The sequence below is a fragment of the Oreochromis niloticus genome, unplaced genomic scaffold (genome assembly GCF_001858045.2).
Source record: "Oreochromis niloticus isolate F11D_XX unplaced genomic scaffold, O_niloticus_UMD_NMBU tig00007314_pilon, whole genome shotgun sequence".
Classification (NCBI taxonomy): domain Eukaryota; kingdom Metazoa; phylum Chordata; class Actinopteri; order Cichliformes; family Cichlidae; genus Oreochromis; species Oreochromis niloticus.
The window spans coordinates 37,833-51,215 of NW_020328480.1; the positions used below are offsets into that span (position 1 = coordinate 37,833).

Below are 13,383 nucleotides of genomic sequence, written 5' to 3' on the forward strand. Positions count from 1 at the left end.
GGAAAGTCTTTTACCAAGTCTGAAAACTTAAAAACACACCAACTCATCCACACTGGAGAGAGACCGTTCAGCTGTGGAGACTGTGGAAAGTCTTTTACCAGGTCTGGACACTTAAAAAGACACACACTCATCCACAGTGGAGAGAGACCGTTCAGCTGTGACGAGTGTGGAAAGTCTTTTACCCAGTCTGAAAACTTAAAAACACACCAACTCATCCACACTGGAGAGAGACCGTTCAGCTGTGGAGACTGTGGAAAGTCTTTTACGCAGTCTGGAAGCTTAAAAACACACCAACTCATCCACAGTGGAGAGAGACCGTTCAGCTGTGGAGACTGTGGAAAGTCTTTTGCGCAGTCTGGAAGCTTAAAAACACACCAACTCATCCACACTGGAGAGAGACCGTTCAGCTGTGGAGACTGTGGAAAGTCTTTTACCGAGTCTGGAAGCTTAAAAACACACCAACTCATCCACACTGGAGAGAGACCGTTCAGCTGTGACGAGTGTGGAAAGTCTTTTACGCACATTTCAAACTTAAAATCACACCAACTCATCCACAGTGGAGTTAAAGCGTACACCTGTGATCAGTGTGGCAGAGCTTTTACTCACAGTTACAGCTTACAGAGTCATCTAGTTACCCACTCTGGAATTAAGGCGTACAGCTGTGACATTTGTGGAAAAACTTTCAGCCAGATAGGGAGCCGAAACATTCACCTACGCATTCACACCAGACATGATGTGTACAGCTGTGATCAGTGTGGTAAACAGTTTACTACAAACACAGAGTTACGACGTCACATGTTTACCCACACTGAGGAACGACCTTATAAATGTGACCTGTGTGAGAAGACTTTTAAATCTCCACGTTACCTGAGACGACACCAACAGATCCACACCAGAAAGACTCTACAAGTGCAGTTACTGTGAGGTATGTATTTATATTTTTATCTTGTCAGCCCGACTGTTTGAAACAACTCTGCTCATCAAAGTGTGTTAGCATGTTAGCAATTCTACTGCATGGAAAGGCAGCTCTGAATGATTATTCAGACTCTAATCACAGGTTTTTAGGGATAGTGTTTGAGAATTGTGTTATTGTTATTGTAGCATTAAACTAGTATTACTTTAATGTTTTTACTCTTATCGTTTTTATAGCACATTAAATTGAGCTGAGTGTGATAATGTAAACAGTAAAATGTAATTGGACTTTGGCAGAGATGCTCTTTATTTCAGGTGACGTTCAGGATAAAAATGTTAAGGACTGACTTACACTGTCTTTGTGTTTTTGTTTAGAAGCAGAGCGACACAGATGGATCAAGTTCTCAACCCTGTCATCGCTGTGGGAAAGACTTTTGTTGTGACCTTTGTGGAAAAACTTTAAGTCACTGAAGGACTCTGAAAATACATCAACGTAGACACACTGGAGACAAAATGAACTACTGTAAAGAATGCGGGAGAGGCTTCACCACTTCAAAGGACTTCAAACAATATGAACTCCTTCACAGTGGCGTTAAAAAGCATGTCTGCGATCAGTGTGGGTCATCCTTCATCAGTGCACGTCAGCTTGAAAAGCATAAACGAGTCCACACATGAGAGAAACCATACAAGTGCAGACACTGTGACAAAACCTTTTCACAGTCATGTGATCATACTAAGCATGAACGCAGACACATGAAAGAGAACTTCATCACGGCGCCCCCCGTGTGCGGCAGCCTGTTACAGCAGCTCTGCTCGTTCTGAGTTTCTTTCTTTCTTATCTTTTTCTTCTCGTAATTTTTTATACCCAACGTATTAGTAATTAGATAACAAATTTCCCACGTGTGGGACTAATAAAGGTTATCTTATCTTATCTTATCTGTGAAAGAGTTTGAGTAATCTTAGTTCATACTCCAATCAGAAACGATTCCATGTTACAAATAAACTGTTACGTCTTGATTCCTGCTTTTACGTTAATCTTGTAAACAGTACATTTGCATAACGACTGAAACCGGCCCAATGAATGAACAATGGGCTGTGAGGTCAATTTCTTCATCATTAATATGCAAATTCTTATGAGCATTGATCAACAACCACTGGTCAATGGCCATGAGTACCATTCACAGAGTAAAAATTTGCATAATGATTATGAAGTTTACTGTTACCAATGTTCAAAAACATTTACTAAATTATCTTCTCTGTGCAAACATCAGCGTGATGCAGGACTGAAATCATTGCCATCTCTGGATCACAGTGAATCTGCAGAGACAGAAAGATCCTCTTCTGGTTTCAGGGTCAGACTTAAACCCTTGAGATCAGGCTCCACAGAGTTCAGGTGGAGTCTTCTGTAAAGATCTGATGAGGCCGCTCTGAATGAAAATGTGCCTCTTGTTACATTTTAAGCTTTCTAAACTGTTCTACTGTAGTGTTTGTGTTGAGTGGTTCGCTTTGTTCCAGCAGTTTGATTAAGAAATCTGTTTCCTGTTATATTTTTATTGAATGCATTGATCCATGTGTTCTGCAGGTTTTTTTCAGCTTGTTTGTGTAATGAAATCCTGCAACAATTAAACCAAAATTTTATATGTTAAATAAAGAAATGGTTTACTGACAAAGAGTTTGAGCCGTGATGTCATTTTCTGTATATCAGAGCAACACCTGAAGTGACCAGTGTTTAAAGTCAGAGTCAAATTTTGTGTCAGCGATGCTTCACTACGTTATCTGCTAACTGTTAGGGTGTAGAAGGACGAAACTCCCAGGGTGACCAGTGGCAGGAGCTTCCTGATGCAGAGAGTTGAGTGTGGGGGATATAAAAGAGAAGCTGAGGCATCCCAAGGTTAAAGCTGGCATAACTGAACTCTAATGTTTGATGTGTGTTTTGGCTCTCCTGCGCGCAGTAATTAATAGCTTGAACACAGCAGAGCTTGATATAAAGACCTGGGTGACAACTAACTGTATGCTGCTGATTATACTTGGCCCTAAAATACCTAGAAATATGGTATCTAACCAGATACTTGCTCTGGATGGCATTACCTTGGCCTCCAGTAACACCTTGGAGTAATATTTGACCAGGACATTAAACAAATATTTAGGGCTGTGTGATGAACCAAGTTGAAAAAGCAGAAGGAGTCACAAGAATTATTAGAAAAACAGAGTTTTCATTCATTTAACCCAAACATTATATTTACAAAAGTAATTAATGTTAAGCTCATAAAAAATGTCAAAGAAACAAAACTGAACTCAGGCAAAGAACTGCAAACTTAACAAACCAAATGACTGCACAAAGAAATATAACTGACCTAAACAAACATAACTGACCTAAACATGAAATGGCACAGAAGGGTAAATATATTGTCTGATCAGACCACTATGACACACGAGGAGTTTTTCCTTTCCAGTCACCTTTCTCACTCACTATGTGTTAACAGACCTCTCTGCATTGAATCATATCTGTTATTAATCTCTGTCTCTCTTCCACAGCATGTCTTTATCCTGTTTTCCTTCTCTCACCCCAACCGGTCGCAGCAGATGGCCCCGCCCCTCCCTGAGCCTGGTTCTGCCAGAAGTTTCCTCCTGTTAAAAGGGAGTTTTTCCTTCCTACTGTCGCCAAAGTGCTTGCTCATAGGGGCTCATATGATTGTTGGGTTTTTCTCTGTATCTATTATTGTACGATCTACTGTACAATATAAAGCGCCTTGAGGTGACTGCTGTTGTGATTTGATATATAAATAAAATTGAATTGAATTGAAATGAAATTTAAAATGGGTGGACAGGCTGCACTCTCCCATAGACCTGTCACAGCACTGACAGCCTAGAACAGCATCATTGAAGTCTTTGTTTCTCTCCCGGAGTTATGAATCAATCCTCAAAAACTAGTCCCTTATTTCCTGAGTGGGGCAAAACTAGCATAAGCCAGAGAATAAGCAGCAGTGAAAATATCTGCACTGACAACGTGCCAATAAACTACAGTCATACCACATGTAGGAGGACCTGCAGTCACTGTGTTTAAAGTGGACATGAAACAGTACCTGTATTAGGTTTTATTTGAGATGTTCACATGATGCGATCATCACTCTTTTATGCAATATTAAGGTGTGATTTAACCACAAGTCTCTCCTTTTCCCAGCCCAACAGTTTACAACATAACAGGCCCGTGTGCAATCAACCCACCTTTGTCTACAACATGTCTCAAAGCCTCTGTTTGCTGCCCTGTAATCTTTGTGCCCCACAGTTTTTAACTGAACTCTGCTTGGATTTTGCCTTTTTGCTTTTTTCCACCTCCTGACTTCTGTATTCCTTCCCTGATCTGAAAGACAAAATCAGATTCATCTAAAACTCAACACTTCAACACCGACCTGCTGGATGATTCACTAACAGCCACTCTCTTCTCTGGCCCTTCGTTACACCTTTCCAAGGTCCCCAGATCTTATGGGGAATATAAAACATCACCACTGCTGATTAAGTGTATTTCTAATTAGTTAGTTTCTAATTAGTTGAGTTAGTTTCTTAGCACGTCACTACAGCCCCCTCAGACTGTGTTTTCTGCCGTCTAAAGATAATATTGATAGTGTGTGGATTTACAGAGCTGGAGACTTTCTTTTTGCCGAGGTCATTAATCATGTCAAACCGCAGACACGCTGACAGACTGAGAAGACCGCTCGTGAAAATGACCAATCTGTGGATCCACACACGATGAACACACAGAGTGGAGTCTGTAAACAAATCTAACAGTTGACCTGCAACACAGGGTCACGTGCCTCCCTCAGTTGGGAACTCTCCTAAAATAAAGTACTGGAACGCACCACGCGCTTTATGGCAACTTGGCTCCGCCCCCACACGTTAGTAATGTCACGTAGTGTCGGTCGTGGGTTTTGTCACACTAGCCCTCATACTTTCACAAACACAGTCGCTCTGTGTGAATCAAACCGCGGGTTCACAGTGTGCATTCAAACAGCGCTCAGAGTCAGTGTGTTCATGAGGAGCAGGAACAGCAGAAACAGCGTCATCCTCCTGTAAACACGCAGAAAACCGGCCGAACGTCCCGTTAAATTAAATGTGCCAAACTTTGAAATGTTAAATGAGTCATTCCACCGAATGGGTGCCATTTTCATCCCCTGGAAATTATATTTATAAATTCTGATGAAGGTTAACTGTAAAACACATTTTCTTATTAAGCAAAATGTCACACATATTGATCTGATTGAAAATTTAAGATATATGTTGTGAAGGAATAATATAAGAACTGCCTTGAATACTGAAAAAAACCAGTATTTGTCACCTGTCCTCATTACATCTTAAAATGAAACATATTGAATACAATCCTAAAGAAATGTTGGGTTTTGTGCATTTTGTGGTGACTGCATTTCCGCTCTATGCATTGCATAAATCTTTGAGTCTTGAATCTTGAATATTTCCATAGAAACCTATAATAATTTTGTTAAATATACACTTTAGTCATGTCCCTGGGTTTTCACCCAGTCCTGTTACCCTAACATATTATCCCGTGTAAAAAATGTGGAACATTGCAGAAGTCACATGCACAACAGGAAGTTGCATAAGGTGAATCTTTTAAAAGCCATGCAAAGACCAAAAGTACGTTTTCTCATTTATTTGATATTTTAACTATGGCTGAATATCAACATACAGCCCCATTACCTTAATTATATCTGAGTTGTTATTTGATTATTTTAAAAATAAAATGTTGGGGAAAATCATTAGATTGTGCTCACTGTCCTCATACTAGCAAGGATGCCATGTGGCTATATTGCAAACTGTATGCTAAAAACTCACTCCTATTACTTTCAGTCCTGTTACTCATATAAAGAGTAGACTGAGTACCAGTTACAGGAGTGAGTAGAGTCAATGGATTAAATGATTTATTAATGTGAATATTTGTTTATTTTACTCTATTTACCTGATTTTTAAGTTGTACAGTTGAAATTACTCGAGTTGTTGAGATTTATGTTCAGTTTCGTGATATAAATAAATACTGATATGAAGTCAATGCAAAGGTGGAGAAAGACACAGCATAATATCAAGGAAAGAAAAGAAACTGAACTGCACCTTGTTACCCCTCGAGACTTATTGGGACACATATATGTGCAAAATGCATGAGAATCTGGGTTGTTGTGCAGAAGCTTCACCACTTGAAAGTGATGACTGTCGATCTGGATGATCTTGTGAAAGCCATCACACAGAAAACAAACTGCATGTACGGAGAATGTTCTGAGTGCAAGGATCTCTCTTCCCAGTCTCCATCCAGTACAATGCTTGATAATACTCTTTCATTCCAGTCTCACATTAATTACATAACCCGGTCTGCTTACTTCCATTTACGTAATATTAACCGACTCCGTCCCTTCCTTACCCCTCATGCTGCTGCCATCCTTGTTCATAGTCTTATTACATCCCGTATTGACAGTGTTGGGGAGTAACGGAATACATGTACCGCCGTTACGTATTCAGAATACAAAATATGAGTAACTGTATTCCGTTACAGTTACCGTTTAAAAAGGTGGTATTTAGAATACAGTTACTTTGTTGAAATAAATGGAATACACGGCGGTACTTCCCTGTTTCATATTGTCGCGGGTCAGGACTGTTTGGGTTTGTTTGACAACTACGTTCTATTGTTCCAGGCGGCAGCGTTACGGTTGCCATGGTTACAGGGTGACGCTCTCTCTCTGCGTGTTTCCTGGGTGAGAGAGCGCTTTTTTGTTGTTGTTCTTGTGCTAAGCTAAAAGGCAGAATGCTACAGGCATAGCTCTAAAGCATGTAGCCTGGTGGGCAGTGTAGTCCGTGCTGCAGGGAGAATGGACTGCCATACCCGTTATGTGTCTGTGAGCGAGGGAGGGAGAGAAAGGAAAAGTCCGAGCTGTCACGGAGCAAAAACGGGAGCTGGAAGCATGTAAATATAATAATAACCACTGCAGCCAAGAAGAGTGCCTGAGGAGCCCATTTGTAAGTAAGCTATTAAGACTCAACTGTACACTGTGTTCGTGTTTTCCTCCGGAAAAAATAAGTTCCGCTGGAGAAGCCTTTCAACGCCTCTCTCTGTCTCCCGCAAGCAAAGTTGACCCAGACAACAAAGTAAAGCTAGTTTTCGGCTACCAGCCCGACACGAACCGACGTATTAGCCAGAGGTCCCTTTACTACGGTTCGGAGCCGCGGACCTTCAGTAACAGTAATAAATCACAGCAATAGGACATTCATGTAGTTGTAAACAGCACGATAATATATTAAGTAATCCAAAGTATTCAGAATACGTTACTCTCATTGAGTAACGTAACGGAATACGTTACAGAATACATTTGGGGGCATGTATTCAGTATTCTGTAGTGGAATACATTTTAAAAGTAACCTTCCCAACACTGCGTATTGATTACTGTAATTCCCTCCTATTTGGTCTCCCTAAAAGGTCCCTTCATATACTCCAACTTCTTCAAAATTCTGCAGCTCGGATCATAACCCGTACTCCGTTAAGTTTTAAAAACTATATAAAAAAATATTATTTCATGTTGGAGATGGCACCCATTCGGTGCAATGACCCCTATAAAAGAAATAAAAGTTGAAAGCTGAAGTTAGTCTTTGTCCTTGCCAGGTCATTTGTCTCTGTCCTCTGTCATTTCCTTGTGTCTTTTATTATCCCTGTGCACTGTTGGATTCCTGATTTGTTCATTTGCTTAGATTCAGTGACTGTGGAAACTTTATATCCCTCATTTATAATTATCAGACTTTACATGTTATAAATAACATATTTATTGCAGATTAACTGTTAAGAATAGGGAACATATAACTGGATGAAATTCACAGTAAGTGCAGTTGTTTGCATTTTTTTTTCATTCTTTTCTTCAAACCAGCGTGGCACAGTACAGACATCTTCATGTTTACTATGAAAACACACACAGACCTGGGGACAGCCAATGGAGAGGAAGCAGGCAAGGGGGTAGGAAGGATGTTAGGAAATAAATTAGGACAAATAAAACAGAATAAATAAATACAAATACACTCACACACAGGAACAGCCAGTTGTCTGTACCAAAGATCAAACTCTATTGCCCTGATCTCTGACATGATTAAGTTTGAAACCTTTAACTGTGTTTTTATCTTTTGTTTTTTGTTTGTTTCTAAATCAGGAGTCTAAAATGTACAGTGTCTAAAATGCAAAGCCTGATCCTCACATTGTTTTATACTAATAATATTTCATCTATATCATAGATATATATATCTCAGTGCATCTGCCCAGATAGCAGCAACACCGAGCCCAAAAGTATGATAGGGTCTGTAATGGAACAGCAAACAGGGTCTTTATTGGATTCCACTTGCACAGCAGGATGAATCCAGAAGACACAAGGATGACAGATTCAGGCCAGACCAGGCCTGCAACTGATCCAGATATCTAACTCTTACTATTAACAGTAAAACATATTTGCTGTCAGAGAGCCATTGGTGAAGGCTGATGTTACTTAAATCTACCAATTGTTGTACTGGGGAAGGACCAAAGCTCCATACAAACTAAAGAAGAACTTTATACAATACAAAATGAAGCTCAACATTGCAAAAATGACATTATAAAAATAAAAGAAAAACAGTTAAACAACTCCCTGGTGGCAGAGCCCCTGGTGTTGATGAGGTCCGCCCCGAGTTGCTGAAGGCTCTGGATGTTGTAGGGCTGTCCTGGTTGACATGCCTCTACAATGTTGCGTGGAGATCAGGGGCAGTACCCCTGGACTGGCAGACCGGGGTGGTGGTCCCCATCTTTAAGAAGTGTTCCAACTACAGGGGGATCACACTCCTCAGCCTCCCTGGGAAAGTCTATGCCAGGGTGCTGGAAAGGAGAGTTCGTCCGTTAGTCGAACCTCAGATACAGGAGGAACAATGCGGTTTTCGTCCTGGTCGCGGAACACTGGACCAGCTCTTTATCCTCTCAAGGATACTTGAGGGTGCATGGGAGTTTGCCCAACCAGTCTACATGTGTTTTGTGGACTTGGAGAAGGCATTCGACTGTGTCCCTCGAGGTGTCCTGTGGGAGGTGTTGCGGGAGTATGGGGTGTCTGGCCCACTGCTATGGGCCATTCGATCCCTATACAACCGTTGCAAGAGTTTGGTTCGCATTGCCGGCAATAAGTCGCACTCGTTTCCGGTGGGTGATGGGCTCCGCCAGGGCTGCCCTTTGTCACCGGTTCTGTTCATAATTTTTATGGACAGGATTTCTAGGCGCAGCCAAGTGGCGGAGGGCCTTCACTTCGGTGGCCTCAGAATCTCATCTCTGCTTTTTGCGGATGATGTGGTTCTGTTGGCTTCATCAGGTGAAGGCCTCCAGCTCGCACTGGAGCGGTTCGTAGCCGAGTGTGAAGCAGCGGGAATGAGGATCAGCACCTCCAAATCTGAGGCCATGGTTCTCAGCCGGAAAAGGATGGAGTGCCCACTCCGGGTCGGGGATGAGTTCCTGCCCCAAGTGGAGGAGTTTAAGTATCTCGGGGTCTTGTTCGCGAGTGATGGGAGAAGGGAGCCGGAGATCGACAGACGGATTGGTGCTGCGGTTTGGAGTTGATCCGAAAGTAATGGTTTTGTACTACCAGGCTGCACTGGACAGCATAGTAAGGTACGGCATATCATTGTGGTATGGCAGGCAAAATCTAATCTGCTGCATGTGGTGTGGTCTACCATGAAGGTGATGGGGAGGACTGGAGACCTCTCAGGGACAGAGGGCTGTGTTAGACTGTCATAGACAGAAGATGAAGTGTCTCAAAACACTTTAAAATTACATTTGTTACAATACAACTTTATTTATAGAGCACAGTTAAAAAACAACATTATACCAAAGTGCTTAACAAAAAAAAGCAGAAAATAGAACATAAATATTGCAAGACCAAAACAAAGTACAAAATATGCTAACAGGTCGATGTCACTAATACACAGAAATAGCAATGAAATGCACATCAAATAAAAACATGGTAAAAGCACAAAAGCATAAAAGAAATGTATAAAAGAGAAACAGAATAAGTCTACAAATCAGGTGCAGCCAAGGCAAACGCACGGTCACCTCTAGATTTCAGCCAAGATCTCGGCTGCACCAAGATTACCCGAGTAGATGATCTTAGTGCTCTAACAAGGACAATCTAAGGAATTCGATAAGGTAGCTCGGCGCTGTGTTGTTGATAATTTAAAAAGTAAGCAGCAGTATTTTAAATTGGATACAGTATTTAATGGGCGCAGTGCAGATCAGCAAGAACAGCAGTAATAGAGGCAAACCTCCCAGACCCGTCCCATCCTGGCAACAAACTGTTCCAACTTCTACAATCTGGTAGAAGGTTCCGCATCATCCGGGCAAGGACAGAGAGACTCAAGAAGAGCTTCTATCCTCAAGCCATCCGGACCCTAAACCAACCCTAAACCGACTAAAAGAAAATCGTAGGTCGCACCAGCCTTTCGCGTATATCATGGTCTATCTACCATATCGTGGTCTACACCAACCAAAGGTAGTCAGGGGTGGGACCTCTCTGATAGTCCTGTCGGCCTACATGTGTGTATGTTTGAAAATGCAGGCGCATAGACAGAGGTGAGTAGTAGGCTGGGTTTCAATAACTGATTTAAAATGATTTTAGCTTGAATAAAGCAACATTAATTCATTAAATGCTGAATTAATTTTTCAATATAAATTAATTTTGCCAGGAACTCCAGGAGCTCACAAAACTATTTCAAGAACCACCAAATAGCTACAACAGTAAATGAGAGCAGGTAAACAGATTCCACACAAAGACAAACACAGAGCGCTGAGATGTTGGCTTTCTCGGTGTGTTCGTGCCGTCGGGGCTGAAAGTCAACATCTCACTGATTCTGAGCTGCAGGTTTTGTCCCTCTTTGACCCAAATGTACTTCAAGAACAGTTTCCCATCTCAAATCTCTGTTTTCTGCACAATCTTTCTTCTTATTACGCACCAGTCTACCATTGGGTTCAGCACTGTTTTTCTTCTTTTCCCCAAAAATGTTTATTATTAATGAAATTAAAACTTTTTAAAATTATGCCAAATTGCAAAACTCTTAGCTGTGTCTCTAATCAAACCTCTGTAACATTCCTCTGCTTCACTGCAGCAGCATCAGGTAATGTTCAGATGTTCATTCATGGTTTTCTTCAGTCTTGGTTCTTCTGCAGAAGATTTTTAAGGCGGTTATCTGTTATAAAGCTGGCAACATGATGCACTGCATTTACTATGGTGAGTGTGGAAAGACCATGGCCGGCAATACTGATACACAGTGGATCCAGAAAACACATTGTATGCTGTGATAAATGCACTGCCCAAGTGTCCCCTCTCCCCACTGCCTTTAAGCTGCAGGCAGCAGCAAAAAAGGTCATCAGACGATGATTAAGTTTAACATTGTCTACAATATTGCCAAAGCACTTTAAGCACTTTTTCAGTAACTTAACTTTTTGTAGAAATCTGCTTCAAATAAAGAACTTTGTGTTGACAAGATTGTTAGTTAATCATTTACAAATCAATATTGTCTGTATGGCAATTTCCCCCTGAAAAAGTGCAAATGTAAAAATGTGGTCTTAAGTGATGCGGTTGAAAAATCTGGGTGCAGCGAAGCAAAAGGTTAGTCAACAGCCATCACTTTATATGGCTTTAATATGGCTTTCCAAAACGGTCAGATAAAATGTTTTTAGTATCATCAGTAACTGACCCATTATTTTTAGTTCTTGTATTGCAATAATTCTCATTGCTGCATTTCTAGTTAAAAAAAATTAAAAAAAAAAAAATCAGGCTGGAGAAAAAAGATTTGTTTAAAAAGGTCAAAAATGAATATGATATCAAATATCAAATCCAAGGCAAAACTATGTACGCTCTGACCTCTGACTTTAAGCTCCACTTGTTTCTTCATTAAGATGTTTCCCTCCCTGCTGTAGACGGTGCAGGTGTAGGTGTTTGTGTCTCGTCTGTGGGATATTTCAGGGTCAGACTGAGGTCTCCAGATTTCAGCAGGTCTTCATTCATCTCTGTAATCCTGGTGCTGTTCTTCAGGCTGGTCAGAGCCGTTCTTATACACATGGACCTTCTTCTTGTTCTCCGTCCACTCCACTTTAGGGAGCTTTTTAATCAGACGAACTCTGATTTTGAAAGGCAGCTGGACAGACTCCACCCCTGAATCCACCTCCACCTGGGGGACTGAGAGGACAACCAAGCACAACATGAGCTGAACAGGCAGCAGAAGCTTTTTCTTCCTCATCAGTTGGAGGTAAATTGCAGCAGACCCTTTCTGCATTTTGGATTGGAGTGGAGAAATTTTACCCACTGCTAGGTAAGAGAGGCTGGCCTTACTTCTTTTATCACATCCTACTTATGTGAGGTAGTCTTTTCTGCTGGGGCTTCAATCAATATAAAAAAAACTACAGTTCAAAGCTGGACATTGAAAATGAACTCAGAGTGGCGGTTTTAAAACTCCACCCAGGTTTGAGAAGATCTGCAGCAACAAGCAGCTCACACCAGCCACTAAAACGATGTCAGGATTAAATGTGTTATTTTTACACAACAAACCTTTAATTTCTGATTTTTCCATTGAGGGAGTTTGTCAGGAGTTTTCCTGTATTGCAACTCAGGTCGGAATAAAACGCTCAGACAGGTTTACGTGTACACGGGTGAGACTCAGAGAGACTCGCCCCGCTGCAGTAAAAAGGAAGAGTCTTTATTCAGAGAGCACATACAGGAAGAGAGAAAATAGAACTGCAGGCTTCCTGTGTAACTTCCCCATTTAGGAGTCTGCACAGAGTTGCAGAGTTTAAGCTGAATACTGAAAAGAGCAAACACATTTCGATAATGAAACGTACTTTTAAGCATAACATAATAAAAATCCCAAAATCCTAAGAAATCTCTTAACAGAGTTGTTTATGTTTTTCACTCCATTTTACACGGAGGACCTAAAAGAATCACACTATGAAGATGGTTTGTTTTTCTGTCATTTAAAAGAGTTTTTTATTTTATTGAACCTGCAATTTATTGATGTTGAATTTTATTTGTTCAAATGTTTACAAAGGTTTCATGTGTGAAATAAACTGCAATGGATTTTCTTGTAAAACAAAGGGGGGTTAGCAAAAAAAGGTTTGGAACCACTGGGTTAAGATGATTAGAGATAAAGATGAAAATGTACCAGCGAGTGAAGAAAGTGTGTTGAGGAGATGGAAGTAGTTTGAGAGGCTGATGAATGAGGAAAATGAAAGAGTGAGAAGCACAGATAAAGGAAACAGTGCATCATTATTTCAGAGGATTAGTAAGGAGGAAGTGAGGGCAGGTATGAGAACGATTAAGAGTGGAAAGAAAAGAGGGCAGTGGACCTTTTTGATCAGACTTTCTAACACATCCTGTTGTTTAACAAGTATCCTCTCACTTTAGAGAGAACTGATTTTCACAAACAAGGGTG

At 40.9% G+C, this 13,383-nt stretch overlaps 1 long non-coding RNA gene across 2 annotated transcripts; it reads left to right on the forward strand.

Moving 5' to 3' along the window:
• Positions 1-445: 445 nt before the first annotated feature.
• Positions 446-1,593, forward strand: LOC112845418 (uncharacterized). Of its 2 annotated transcripts, none has more exons than XR_003218223.1 (2): positions 446-925; positions 1,288-1,593. It is a non-coding gene; the product is annotated as an uncharacterized LOC112845418 (long non-coding RNA). The 2 variants fall into 2 exon arrangements; XR_003218224.1 differs by having other exon boundaries at positions 1,291-1,593.
• Positions 1,594-13,383: the final 11,790 nt, after the last annotated feature.